The 13413-nt window shown below is 35.1% G+C and overlaps 1 protein-coding gene across 1 annotated transcript in view; it reads right to left on the bottom strand.

Moving 5' to 3' along the window:
* PLCXD3 (phosphatidylinositol specific phospholipase C X domain containing 3) overlaps positions 1-13413 on the bottom strand; it is a 208925-nt gene that overhangs the window by 36473 nt on the left and 159039 nt on the right. The window lies entirely within an intron of this gene.

Consider the following 13413-nt stretch of genomic DNA (forward strand, 5'->3'; position numbering starts at 1 on the left):
CCTTTGGAATCCCATTCTCCCTGTGCAACAAGAGAACTGTTGGGTTCTGGATACATATATTGTATCTAGGATATACTGCAACATATCTAACATATATAGGACTGCTTGCCATCTAGGGGAGGGAGTGGAGGGAGGGAGGGGAAAAATCGGAACAGAAGCGAGTGCAAGGGATAATGTTGTAAAAAAATTACCCTGGCATGGATTCTGTCAATATAAAGTTATTATAAAATTAAAAAAAAAAAAAAGGAAAAAAAATTCTGTTTTCCTGTTCATCAACATTCTCTTCTTGGCAAATTGCATTGATTTATATATAAATTCAGGTCAAATTTTTATGTAGATGATTTTTATTTTTGCTGAGACAATCTTGCCCAGTATCATACAGCCAGGAAGTGTTAAGTGTCTGAGACCAGATTTGAATTCAGGTCCTCCTGACTGCAGGGTATGTGGATGATTTTTTAATCTATATTGCTAAGCCTAATCTGTTCTCTGAATTTCTAGTCCCATATTTCTACTTATTTTTCTCACCCAGACTAGCACTTCCAACTGAACATGTTCAAAAACAAAAGTATCATATCCTCCTCTTCCCCTCTATCATAGCTATGAAGGTCTAGTCTTTTCTGCTAGTTTCATAATCTTTCCTACAATCACCCACACTAAAAACCTTGGAGTGACTTTGTCTCGGTCTTCTCTGCCTTTATTCTCCCTACATTCCCCTGATAATCACTTGGGATGTCTTGTTTCCTTTTCCATATTGCTTCCTGGCAGTTGTCACTGCTCTAATTTAAGTTCTAATTATCTCTAACCTATTTCTCCTCATGTTTCTCCATTCAGAGCAAACTAGACATATCATGCTTGTCACAATTCATTTTCCCAAAGTTTACTTTTGCTTGAGCAATAGGATTCACTGGATTTTTATTGCATGTTAAATGAAAACCTAATTCTTTAACCTTCTAGGCTCCCCATAATATAACCTTAATTTATTCTTTTAGCCTAATTTCTCACTACTGTCCAGTCGGTATTCTTAGTCCCAGCCAAGTTGAATGACTCACCATTTCCCAAACACAAACTGTGACTCCCCACCATTGCACATGCTGTTCTCACCACCTAAAATACTCCCTTTATATCTCTGTCTGCTAAAATCCTACCCATCCTTCACGGCTCGACTCATATATCACCTTTATAGAGCTTTCCTTGATATTCCAATTCTATGTAACCTTCTTTTTCTTCTTAAAGAGTGTATAACTCTTTGTACCTCCTATGTACCACACTGTACTGAAATTGTATGTGTTTATATTTTTCTTCTATTCTTAAAGCACAAAAAGTCTCTTTCATTTTTCTCTCCTTAAGGTAGAAACTCAGAATAAATAGAGGATTAGATGTGTAGAAAGGGAAACAAAGGTTCAAATTCTGACTTCAACAATATTTCATAGGTTTGTGACTTTGGTCAAGCCATTTAACCCTTTCGTACCTAACTTTATTCATCTATAAAATGACAGCATAGTACTTGAAAATATCTTATTTCCCTTATAGTTCTAAATTTATAATCTGTAATTCAAAATGTCTTTAATACTGTGTAAGAAACATATACAGAAAACTATCCTATCAATGTCACAAGTTTGGTACATTAGAAAGTTTTGAAGATATGTGAGATATGAAAGAAAAGGCCCTTTCCTTGTTAAGGGAGAAGGATAGGATCAGGAAAGGCCTCTTGGAGAAAGCAGCTTTGAAGTGGAGCTTTAAAACATACATGAGAATTCAATTAGTCAAACAGGAAGTCAAGGCAGGTGCTGTCTTATATCTTTCTTTGATCACATCTAATTCTGGGCAGAATACTTCCTATTAAAATCATTTTTTAAAAAAATCATAACAGTGTCTGGGTTAAGAATATTTTTAGCCACAAGATAATTTGATATTCTTACATCTAGAACAAATAAAAATGATGTTAATTAGCTATATATTCCAACATTTTTTCCTCTCGGATTTTAATGAAAATACTTTTCAGTGCACACCCACTACATTCCATTAAAATACTTTCCCAAAAGCCCATTAGGGTATTGGTTGTACACAAGACAAACATTTCTATAAGCTGTTATTTATTTGTTTAAACTGAATTGGATGATTCACTTATTAGAGATAAAAATTCTTTCTTATACCCAATCTCAGCTCAGTTAAATGATTACATTGCTGTTTACAATTGATGTTCATTTCAGGTTCTATAAGCACAGACCTCACTCTATTCACAATGCCACAATACCTTGAATAGTGGAAAAAATCCAACAGTCTTCTTAAATTGGTACTGGGAATTGACAGGGACATTATAAAGGAATTATTTAAGATGGCCTCTAAAAATATAAATAATAAATTGATCATAAAAAGGGAAACATTAAGCCAGTGTTTGGTTTCATGTAGATGGATGCAAAACAGGACAAGAAAAAAAAAAGCTAAGAAGTATTTAATTTTTTTGGGTCTAAGGTTCAATTGACTGAGACAGAAATAATTTGATTTAAGCAAATAACTGTTCAGATTAAGCTCTATCAAAATCCTGTGATTCATATGCAAATGAAAGAGGGAAAATATGGGACTTCTCACATTTTAATTTTTTTGTTGAATTCTATAAACAATGATAATTGTTTTAGCAAAATGGCCTGATTCTCTCTCTCTCTCTCTCTCTCTCTCTCTCTCTCTCTCTCTCTCTTTCTTTCTCTCTCTCTCTCTCTATCTCTTTCTCTCTCTTTCTCTGTATACACACACACACACACACACACACAATACATAGATTTTCATCTTAAAAGTCCTATAGTTTTTATTTATTCATTCATTTATCCACTCATTCTTTCATCAAGGAGACAAGAAATCATTGGTCTTATATCTACTAAGGTAAGCCTACACAAAAGCATATAATCAGGGAATGGAAAGACTTGGAAAGGCAAGTTAGAGAAGTAAAAGCAGCAAAAATTAAATGTGAATGTGAGGTTGCATTTATTCCTAGAGGTAATAGAGAGTCCCTGAAGATTTTTGAGTAATATGGTTTCATGGATATCTTAGGAAAATTTTTCTATCTGCGCTATAGAGAATGCACCGGAGATGGAAGACACTAAAAGTTAAGAGTTTAATTATTAGGCGGTTGCATTAGTACAGGCAAGAGGTAATAAGGCCTGAACTACACTGGTTGTGAATGAAGAGAAGAGGATAGCTAGTAAAATCAGTAAGCCATGGAGAAGAGCTCTCAAGAGGAAGAATACCACTGCTTAAATTATCAGATAATCAGTCTTCCACTACTGATTAAAGATTTTCCTTATGCACAGATCTATCCATGTCAGTCCCCTAATTAATAAATTATAATGACTTCCTATTCCAGAATTAATAAAATATGAATTCTCTTATTTGACTTTTAAAGGCTTTCACAACCTGAATCTAAGGGATCCTTCCAGTCTTATTAGGAATTTAGTTCAGCCCACTGTCTCTCAATCAGTTCATGTATGACATTCACCATCTCTTTGCCATTGTCATGCCCCATGCCTGGAGCAGCCTCCCTTCTCAGTTCATAGAAACCCTCTTTCCTAAGAAATTCACATTCCTAAGATTCCAAGATCAACATCTACATAAAACCTTTCCTGATTCCCACCAAATGCTAGTGTTCTCTCCCTACTGACTAGTTTGTTAGTAACAGTTAGTATTCTACGGATACATATGTTTCTTATGTTATCTCTCCTTCTTCCTCTCTGTGTTTTGAAGGAAATAGGTATTATCTAGTTTCAAGCGAAGAGTGCTTCCTTTCCCCCTTTCCCCTCCAGTGCTTAGCAAAGTCTCTGACATATATTAATCACTTGATTACTATATGATTGTTGAATATTTGTCCATTTCTCAGATTAGCACCACAAAACCGAAAAGCAAGGCAAATAACTGAACCCTCTCAGTGGTTCAATATTATAAAAGATAGACATTACCTCAGTCTTGGAACTCACACTTCCTTACAACCTTCTGCCTCTCTCTGATTAGCAGATGGAGGACTCTTCCCAGAACTTCCACTTAAGGAAATTGAACAAATCAGTCATTTCTTCATTTCTCACCTGGCTGTTCTACTCTTTACTTTGTTATACTGGACTTGTCCTCCCTCCTCTTTTCCTACTTCTTTTTGTTTAGTGTCATCCCCCATTAGACTGTAAGCGCCTCGAAGGGAAGAACTGGCTTTTGTCTTTCTTTGCATCGCCAGTGTTTAGCATAGTATCTGGCATGTAGTGTGGTGCGATAGTTCCCTTTAATTGTCCTGCCTCAGTTGTTCTGCTCATTCCTGCAACACCTCTCCTCCCTCCTAATCATCATGATCCAGGTAAGGAAAAAGACCTTCTATCTTAGACATCATGACCCGAGACCTTCCCTACTTATCAGAATATCAGGTGCCTCCCCCCATTCTGTCATTGTTCTTGATCCTAACTTATCAGAATGTCCAGTGCCTCCCCCCACCCTGTCAGAACCGGATTGATAATCTGTTACCGCTCTCAGTGGTCTGACTCCACCCCTTCCTCGGTCTACCTCCTGGTAGATTGGAGCAACGTGCATATATATGTCATTGAGAACTCACATTGGCTGATGGATTCTTGGAGACAATAGTCTCATTCAGCCCTGGGACCAAACCATGGATCCATTTGGTCCCAGTAAATCTTTCAAATTTTCTTTCAAATAAATATATAAACTCTCTAATCTCTATTTTGCCTCAGTTTCTTTAGCATTACAATAGTAAGTGTTTATTAAATGCTTATTGACTGCCTGAGGAATTGAAAACATAGAATTCACAAAAGTGAATGCAAAAGTTATTTTCAACTTTTTACTTCAGTTTCTTTTCTTTGCATTATTCCCAAAAGGTCTGATAACTAGCCAAACAGCCCTCCTGAATTTTCAAATCTAACAGTTAAGATACTAAGAAGAAACAGAATAAATAAGGAATAATAGAAATAGCAACAAAATAGCAACAAATCCACAAAATTAATAATAACCCTTGGATAATGGAGAGTAGATCAGAAATGTCAAATACTGGGCTAGTCCATCATTCCCCGGTGCTGCTATTTAGAATGTAAGTAAGAATAAATAAAATACAATAAATAAATTTTATAAATACATACATACATACAAAAATAAAATACAAGACAACATAGGTAATGTTAATATGTGGTTTTCTAAGTCAATATGCAACCCATAGAGATCCTCAAATATGGTTTAGTGGCCCTGAATTCAATTTGAGTTTGACATAGAAAAATACCAACTTAAGTCTCCCTTTTACCCCAATGAACATGTAAGCCAATATCATGGTGATTTTTATCTGTAAAGCCCAAGTCTGGTAGGTGGCAAAGTCTTAAAATTCTGGTGTTAGTGGAACTATATTACTCTTTCCCGAAGCTCCAGGGGAATGAATTCAACCCCACTCATGTTTTGCTTTGAGCCCCTCAGCCAAGGGCTAAGTAGTCATCATACATGTGTAGAGATTTTAGAGTAGGTTCTCCCACAGGTCTGGCAGGCTTTCAGGAAATGGATGCATTTTTCAAAAGCCTCATTTAGCATTTCCATAGGACTTGATACAAAGTGCTTCCCACTCTGAAAGCTAAGTTAGTAGCATTACTCCCATTTCCTGAATGAGACAGGAGAGGGAATATTCTGGATGCTCTTAGTCAACAAAAAGCAGGTTTTCATGGATGCCATTACAGGCTAAGAGCATCTTCAAATATACACTCGTGTATCATTTTAAAATGTAAAAGAGCAAATATTGAGGCTAAGGAAAAGAGGATGTGAAGGAGTAATTAGATTCATCCGAGAGTTTCTGTCAGGGATCTGATGTTTTATTTCCGGTTCTGTAATATATGCTGTTAGCAATGGAAGGATGGAAACTAGATGGGAAACCAGAAAGTGTAATCCAAGAATCCTAAGGGATCTTTTCCATGTTCAGAGTTCATGCATGATCTTTCTGCTTAATTAGCAAGATAATATGATACCTCCAAATAATCAAATGGAAGGAGGACTGAATTTGGGTCAGAAAACAGAGCTCTGTCACTTAACTATATGTGTCTCCATTTCTCCTATAAAAAGTGAGGGGATTGAATTATATGACATCTAAATTCCTCTCTAGCTCTAAATCTATAATTCAATGAGCCTATTTGGATTGATCTATTTTTTAAGAAAAGCATTATAAACTTTGAGGTACCATTTAAGATGCTTTTATTATGTAAGTAGTCTTTGTACCAATGAGAAAAGGTGGAGGAGTAGACAAAAAGCTAGCCTCCAACAGAAAGACCTGTTCAGCCACTTTCAGTGGTGTCTGAGCCATTAGCAAATATACTGAAGTGATTTGCCATTTTCTTCTCCAGATCATTTTACAGATGAGGAACTGAAGCAGAAATGAAGAAGAGTTATGTGTGACTTGTCCAGGGTCATCCATGTCAGTATGTGTCTGAGCCTAGATTTGAACTCAGAAAGAGAGTCTTCCTGACTTTAGCTCCAGGACTTTAATCACTGATGCCCTAGGCACTGGCTATGCTAAACTATATTGAATTATACCTACCTAACCCATTTTTATTATTATTTAGTGGTTTCCATCTAAGTCACATTTTGGAGATATCTTTCAGCATTTATAGGCAAGGGCATTTTATGGGCTTTTGCATTAATCATCTAAATGATTTATTTTTTCAATCAAAAACATTTGTAAGTGCCTACTATGTTCAACATTTCTCTAGAAAGGACACAGAAATAAGAAAGACGTTAAGTCCCTGTTTTCAAAAAATTTAAAGTGTAGTAAACATCTCTCAACTGGAAGAAAGTAATACCTTTCTATGCATTTTCCTTTCTTCTATTAGTCTTTCCCTGTAACAACCCATCTTCTACACTGGTTAGTTATCAAACTGGTATGCCTAAAATACAGATCTAAACATATCACACTTCTACTCAAAAAACCTTTAGTGGTTCCCTGGGATAAAATACAGACTTTTTAGCCTGGTCTTTCAAGTGTTTAACATTTTGGTTCCCCTCTCCCATTCCTCCAGCTAGATAGAAAGATTTCCAGTCTTTCATATTACTCCTATTCAAACATTCTTCATTCCTGCCAAATTAATTTGCAATTGTTTTCCATATGCATTATTCACCTTCTGTCTTCATGCCTTTGCATACTCCCCACTGATATATCCCCTGTTAATCTGTTTGACATAATCAGTAGATGCACAAATTTAGAGATATCTCCTCCCTAAATGTTCATGTGGACTATTTGAGCTTGACATGTAGTATTACCTTCTAAGCTCCCACTGGGTCTGATCAGCTATGGTAGGACACACTATACCTTGAATTCATCACAGTAGTGTCATTTTGGTCCTCTTCAAGAAGGAAGGACAACAACCAACCAGTTTCCTTCAAAGCATTGTTCAGGTGTTCTCTCCCACATGGAGCTTTTCTCATTCCCTGCCCTGCCAAATGATTATTTTGCATGACTTTGTACATTCTGAGAAGTTACTTCTCTATACATATATCCTATCCCACCAGGAAGAATTTAAATTCTTTGATAGTAGAGCAATATTTTTTGTCTTTGTATTTCCATCACTAGCTAACCCAAAGTATTGTACTTCATAAGAGCTTAATAAATGATAGCTAAATTGAAAAGATAAATAAATTGGGACAGGCCTTAAGCTAGAATTTTATATAAGGTTCTTCAAATGAGAAAGATTACATTTTCTATGCAGATCATCTGTAAAAGTCTTACTTAAGAGACAGCTAAGTGGTACAATGGATAGAACACCAGCCCTGGAGAAAGGATGACCTGAGTTTAAATCTGACTTCAGACTCTTATTACTTGTGTAACCTTGGACAAATAACCTAACCCCAATTGTCTACTATCCCCAGGAAAAAAAGTCTTACAGACTAAGGGCACTGAAAGATCAAGTGATTAGTGTATAATCCAGCGGTCGGTGACTGAAAGAGACAGTATTTGAATCCAGACACTTTGTCCTCTGTCCACAATGTGATGCTAGCTATACAAAGTAGAATGCGCTAGAGCATAAAAAAAAGTTGGAGATTGCCTGATCCAATGAATAAAAAAAAGGGATTTGAAGTTAAAAAAAAATGAGTTTGTATCCAAGTTCTGCTTTATATGTGACCTTGGACAAGCTATCTACCCTCTCTAGACTTGTCTGTTTGCTTGTATATAAAATAAAGGGGCAAGACTGTGTGATTTCTAAGATTCCTTCTAGGTTTTGATCCAATTATCTATTAAGTTTTATGATGTTGGATGAAGGGATGATCATATTCAACTGAAACATGAGGATATTAGTTCAATTCATCTTTATGGAGAAAATACTATTTGAGGTGGTCCTTGATGGAAGGTTAGTATGTTAACAAGAAATGATGAGAGAAGAAGACATTAGAGACTGATATGGGTAAAAGTATGGAGATAGGAAGTAAGTAACATTCAGGAAAATGATAAATAGTGGTGGTTTGATTTGTTTGGAGTTTAGAGTACCTAGAAGATTGGAATAGAGAGGAATAATAGCATGTGAATACATCTGTCAATGATCAACAAATGGATGGAAATATTATTCTCCATCAAAAAAGATTCTAAGTACCTTTCTAATATTTCTTTTGCTTGCATAAACAACCTACTTGCATTAAAGAGAAGAAGCTGGGGAAGGTTGAATAGACATGTTATCAGATTAATGTCAATCAAGCACATGTTGTGTCCTTTTCTCAACACTCATTTGTTTATTTAATTAAGGATTACCAATTTTTTTAGAGGCTGTTAGCACATGGAATACAACAGAGGTATTTGCTTTAGGAACAAAGATTGTTTTTTCTTTAGTGTTTTTTTTTTCCAATTTAGCTAATTGTACTTTTTAAAGAATTATTTTCTTCAATCAATTTTTATCTTCCTTTTCTAAGCTATTGATTCCCTCTTGCACAACTCTCATATTTTTTTCCCAATTTTTCTTCTACCTTTCTTATTTGATTTTAAAATTCTTTTTGAGCTCTTCCAAGAAGGCTTTTCAGACTTGACATCATTTTTATTCTCTTCTGAGGCTTCACATGTAGGTGTTTGGAAATTGGTGTCCTCTTCTGAGTTTGTGTTATGATCTTCCCTGTTATTATAATAGCCTTTTATGATCTAGCTCCTTTCTGGTTTTGCTGATTTTTAATCTATTTCACGGCTTTTAAAGTTGAGTTCTACTCATGGGGCACAAAGAACATTGTCCCAACTTCTTATACTGGAGCCAGGTGCCTTGTCACTAGCTTTCTGCTCTAGGACCTCAGGTTTGATTACTGTGATGAGATGGTCCAGCTTAGTTGCACCTATTGTGCTGGGGGTTCTGCAGCTGGCAGTTTGCCTTTCTGTAATAGGGCTCAAAGCCTCACAGCTGGTCTGCTGTGCCACTGGAATGATGAGCCAAGACTGCAGGACCTTGGTTATTAATCTAGAGCCAACATCCTTCTGCTTGCTTGCCTGGACACCATCTGTGCTGGACTGTGCTCCCCTTTTATCCAAATGAGACCTACCTTTCCTGAAGTTCTTCTAAATTATTTTAACCAGGAACACTGTTTCACTCCACTTTTTGGTAGGTTCTGTTACTCCAAAATCCACTTAAAAGCTTGATTTAATGTTGCTCTGACATAAATTGGAGAGAGCTCAGGCACCTTCCAGACTTTTTTCCACCATTTTGGCTTCACTCAAAGATGGAATTTTTATCTTATTGAGTTCAACAAATAGTATTCCTATTTATGATGAGTTAGATCTTGATGAGGATAGAAGCTGTCAACTAAATAGCCCTTCAATCTCTTTTCTCCAAGAAAATAAATTACTGTTTGGGGTAAAAGAAAAACCATAAAAATACTACAAAAACCTTATTGGTAATTTCTAAATGACCTCTCTGGCCTCTGCATTAAAAACAGGCTTTATATTACCAGTTTAGAGCACAGATTTATAATTCTTGCTTTTTAGGATGACCGAGAAGGCAGAAGATGGAGAACAAGTTGATCATCATGACATCATCTGTGAGGAAATAGGTCAAGATAATATGCATAGTTAGAGACCTGATACTGAGAAGGCTACAAATGTCTCCTGACCAGGAAAGACACTGGTTTTTGTTTTGTTGTTTTCCTCTTCTCTTTTCTCATTAGTAATTCAGTCCATTTTTTTCTCTTTTTTTCTCTAACTATATTCATAGGATCAAAAAATTTAGAATAGAAGTATACTGGAGCCAGGTCATACCTGCTCTGGGGAAAAATTGTTACATTTTCTCAGGGTGAGTATTTATACTTCAAAAATGGGCAAATGTTTTATTTGATTTTATTTATGATTTTATTAATTGCCTGGAGCATAAAAAGCGATGGAGAAAATGTTAATAATGTATTAAACTTTAAAATATTCTCTGCATGTTTTGTTTTCCCTTGAGAGAACTGATTATTTAACATTATTAACCAACCCTTGCTACTGATTTAATACTCAAAGCTGGAAAAGGAATGGCAAACCACTCCAGTATCTTTGACAAGAAAAACTCAAATGAGATCATGAAGAGTCAGACATAAATAAACATATAAATAAAAATAAAGGAACTAGATGAGATAACATCTAAGATACCTTCTAGCTCTAAAACTTTATAGTTCTAAATAATAATGATATTAGAATGGTATAGTAAAGAGAGTTCTGCACCTGGGCTTCAATTACCAGTCTTGATTATAGCCAGTAGCAGGACTCTGGAGAAATCATTTAATAGTTCAGTGTCGCAGTTCCTTTATCTACAAAATGGAAATAAAATGTTTTAGCTCCTACTTCATAGGATTGTTATTGAGAACTCCTTGCTGACCTTAAAGTTTTGGATCAATGTAAGCCATTATTATTATTATTACATTATATATTGTGTAATAAATATTATATATTATACATTTATATATTCTATATTTTGTTATTATTATTTATTCCAATTGCATTAAATATAATAACAATAATATGGGTAGATTGTGCATATATTTACACAGTCATACAGAGGAAAAATTGTATGATTTAGAATCAGAGTGTTTGCACTGAAATCTTAACTTCAGTTTACTGGCTACTTTATCATGTAACTTCTTAGATCATTGGTTTCCTCTTTGGTAAAAGGAGTGAAGGGTGAAAACAAAAACAAAAAAAACAAATAAAATACTTCACAGGATTCTGAGCGAAGCTCTAGAGTGTCATATAACCTTGGTCATTTAGTTATCTAACTTCCTTCAGTCTCATGGGATTTATGAAGTAGAAGAGACCTCAGAAGCCATTTAGTTTGGGCTCCTATGAAACCAAGAAAACTTCTTTGCAATATTGGTGAAAGTGGGTTTCTAGTTTTTCTTGAAGAACTCTGGTGAAAAGGAACCACTGCCTCATCAAGCACTCTTTATTCCCTTTGAAGCAGCTTTTACTATCAGGAAATATTTCCAACTAATTTTGTCCCTCTGTAGCTGCCATCCATTGTTTCTGGATCTTTCTCCTGGATCAAGGAAAACACATCTCATGCGTCCTTTCCATAATCTAATAAAATCTAATCCTAATCTATGATGGACCTTCAAATTTTTGAAGAGAACTATTATATGCAATGCACCCATGCACCTGAACCCCAGGCTTTTTTTTTTTGAGTTGGAATAACCAAGTCCCTTTAATTTATCCTCAATTGGCACAATTTCTTGACATCTTAGTTTCCCTCTTCTGGGTGTTCTAATTTGTTTGTTATATCTAAAATGGAATGCCTAGAAAGTATTCCAGGTGTAACATAATAGCAGGACTATCCCTTCTCTCCTTCTAGATAGTGTGACTTTCTTAATTCAAAGATTGCACTGATATTTTTGGTTGCCATGCCATACCATCAACTAATACTAAGCCATCAGTCCAACAAAATGACCCCTTATTTATTTTCCCAAACCGCTCTGCTTGGTTTCAACTCCATGAATATCATGGGTCTGCCAGGATATATTTATCACCAGAAATCTCATCAACAGGGAGAATGCTTTAATTTCAAAATCTCCTCAGTTACTTCTCCTCTGAAAAGCTAGATGGGAGGGCAGAGCAATAAACTTTCACCAAAGCCTCCATTGATAGAGGACTTAAATTTCCAACTTTTTATTTCTCATGCTCCTCTGTTCATTTCAATTCCACAAATGTCATGCCCCCTCCCCACTTTCTGCTTCTTTTTGTGTATTGTCTGCCCAAGTCACATTGTAAACTTCCCACATTAAATTGTCTTCTCATTTTAGATTGCAAGTTTCTCAAGGGCAGGACTGTTTGTTTCTTTGTTTGTTTTTTCCCCCTATCGGTAGCTTCAACTCAGCACAGTGTCTGGCACTTAGTGCTTGATAAATGTTTATGACTATTATTATATTGTCTTCTATTTTGAAAATAAGAAGTATTAAAATTATTTCTTTCCTATATTGTAATTGTGAAGTTGAGTTTTATAAGTTCAAGTGGAGAATTTTATACATTTATTCTTATCAAATCCCATCACTTTTAATTTGGACCATCTTTATGGCATACTATTAACATTATAAGTCTCCCTGAACAGAACTAGTTGTCCCCATATTTTTTCAAGACATACTCTTAATGGTGAATGGTATATTCTTGTGGTTAGTATAACTTTAGCATCAGAACCACTCAATTTCTGACCTTACTGTCAGAAAATAGATCTCGATCTCTCTCTCTCTCTCTCTCTCTCTCTCTCTCTCTCTCTCTCTCTCTCTCTCTCTAAATAAAATATGTTCATTTTTCCCTAAGGTTTTTGTTTTTGTTTTTGCAATTCAACAACTCTATTCAACTTTTCATTCCTTCTGTCTCCCCGATTTGAAAACTGGGAGACACATAATATCTACTTTATAAGAAACTTTGGAAAAGAAGGAGAAATAAATTTAGCACTTTAGAAAAGTTATAGTTAAATTTCAGAATGAGTTAATATTGACAATAGATATCCAATTGTAATATGAATTAATACACATGGGTAAAGACTAAAATGGTGTGATGGAAATTCCATTCTACAAATTAGCCAGATGAGGACATTAACTAATAAATAATGCTTGCCAACAGTTCTTGCATTACATAGGTTATAGTCACAACAAATAAACATCTGAGTTTAAAGTAAAAAGGGAAACTAAGGATGAAACATTAATAATGCCAATCATTTCAATTTTTTCTGTTTTTTTCTTCTTTTAAATGGGGTGAAATAAAAGTAGAAATCCCATGATACTAGCCAATTTTATCTATTCAAAATTTTCACTTACAAAGTCTAAAATTTTAAGACCTAGATAGCTTTTGAGCTATCCAAGGAAAACAACAAACAAACATCTGAACAATTTCCTGAAGGCTGAAAAACACTTTGTTCAGAGAGTTTTTTTAAAACAAAAATGGATTTCTTAGCAGAGTTTTCTAAGACTTCT

This window comes from Antechinus flavipes, chromosome 1 (assembly GCF_016432865.1).
Source record: "Antechinus flavipes isolate AdamAnt ecotype Samford, QLD, Australia chromosome 1, AdamAnt_v2, whole genome shotgun sequence".
Lineage (NCBI taxonomy): Eukaryota > Metazoa > Chordata > Mammalia > Dasyuromorphia > Dasyuridae > Antechinus > Antechinus flavipes.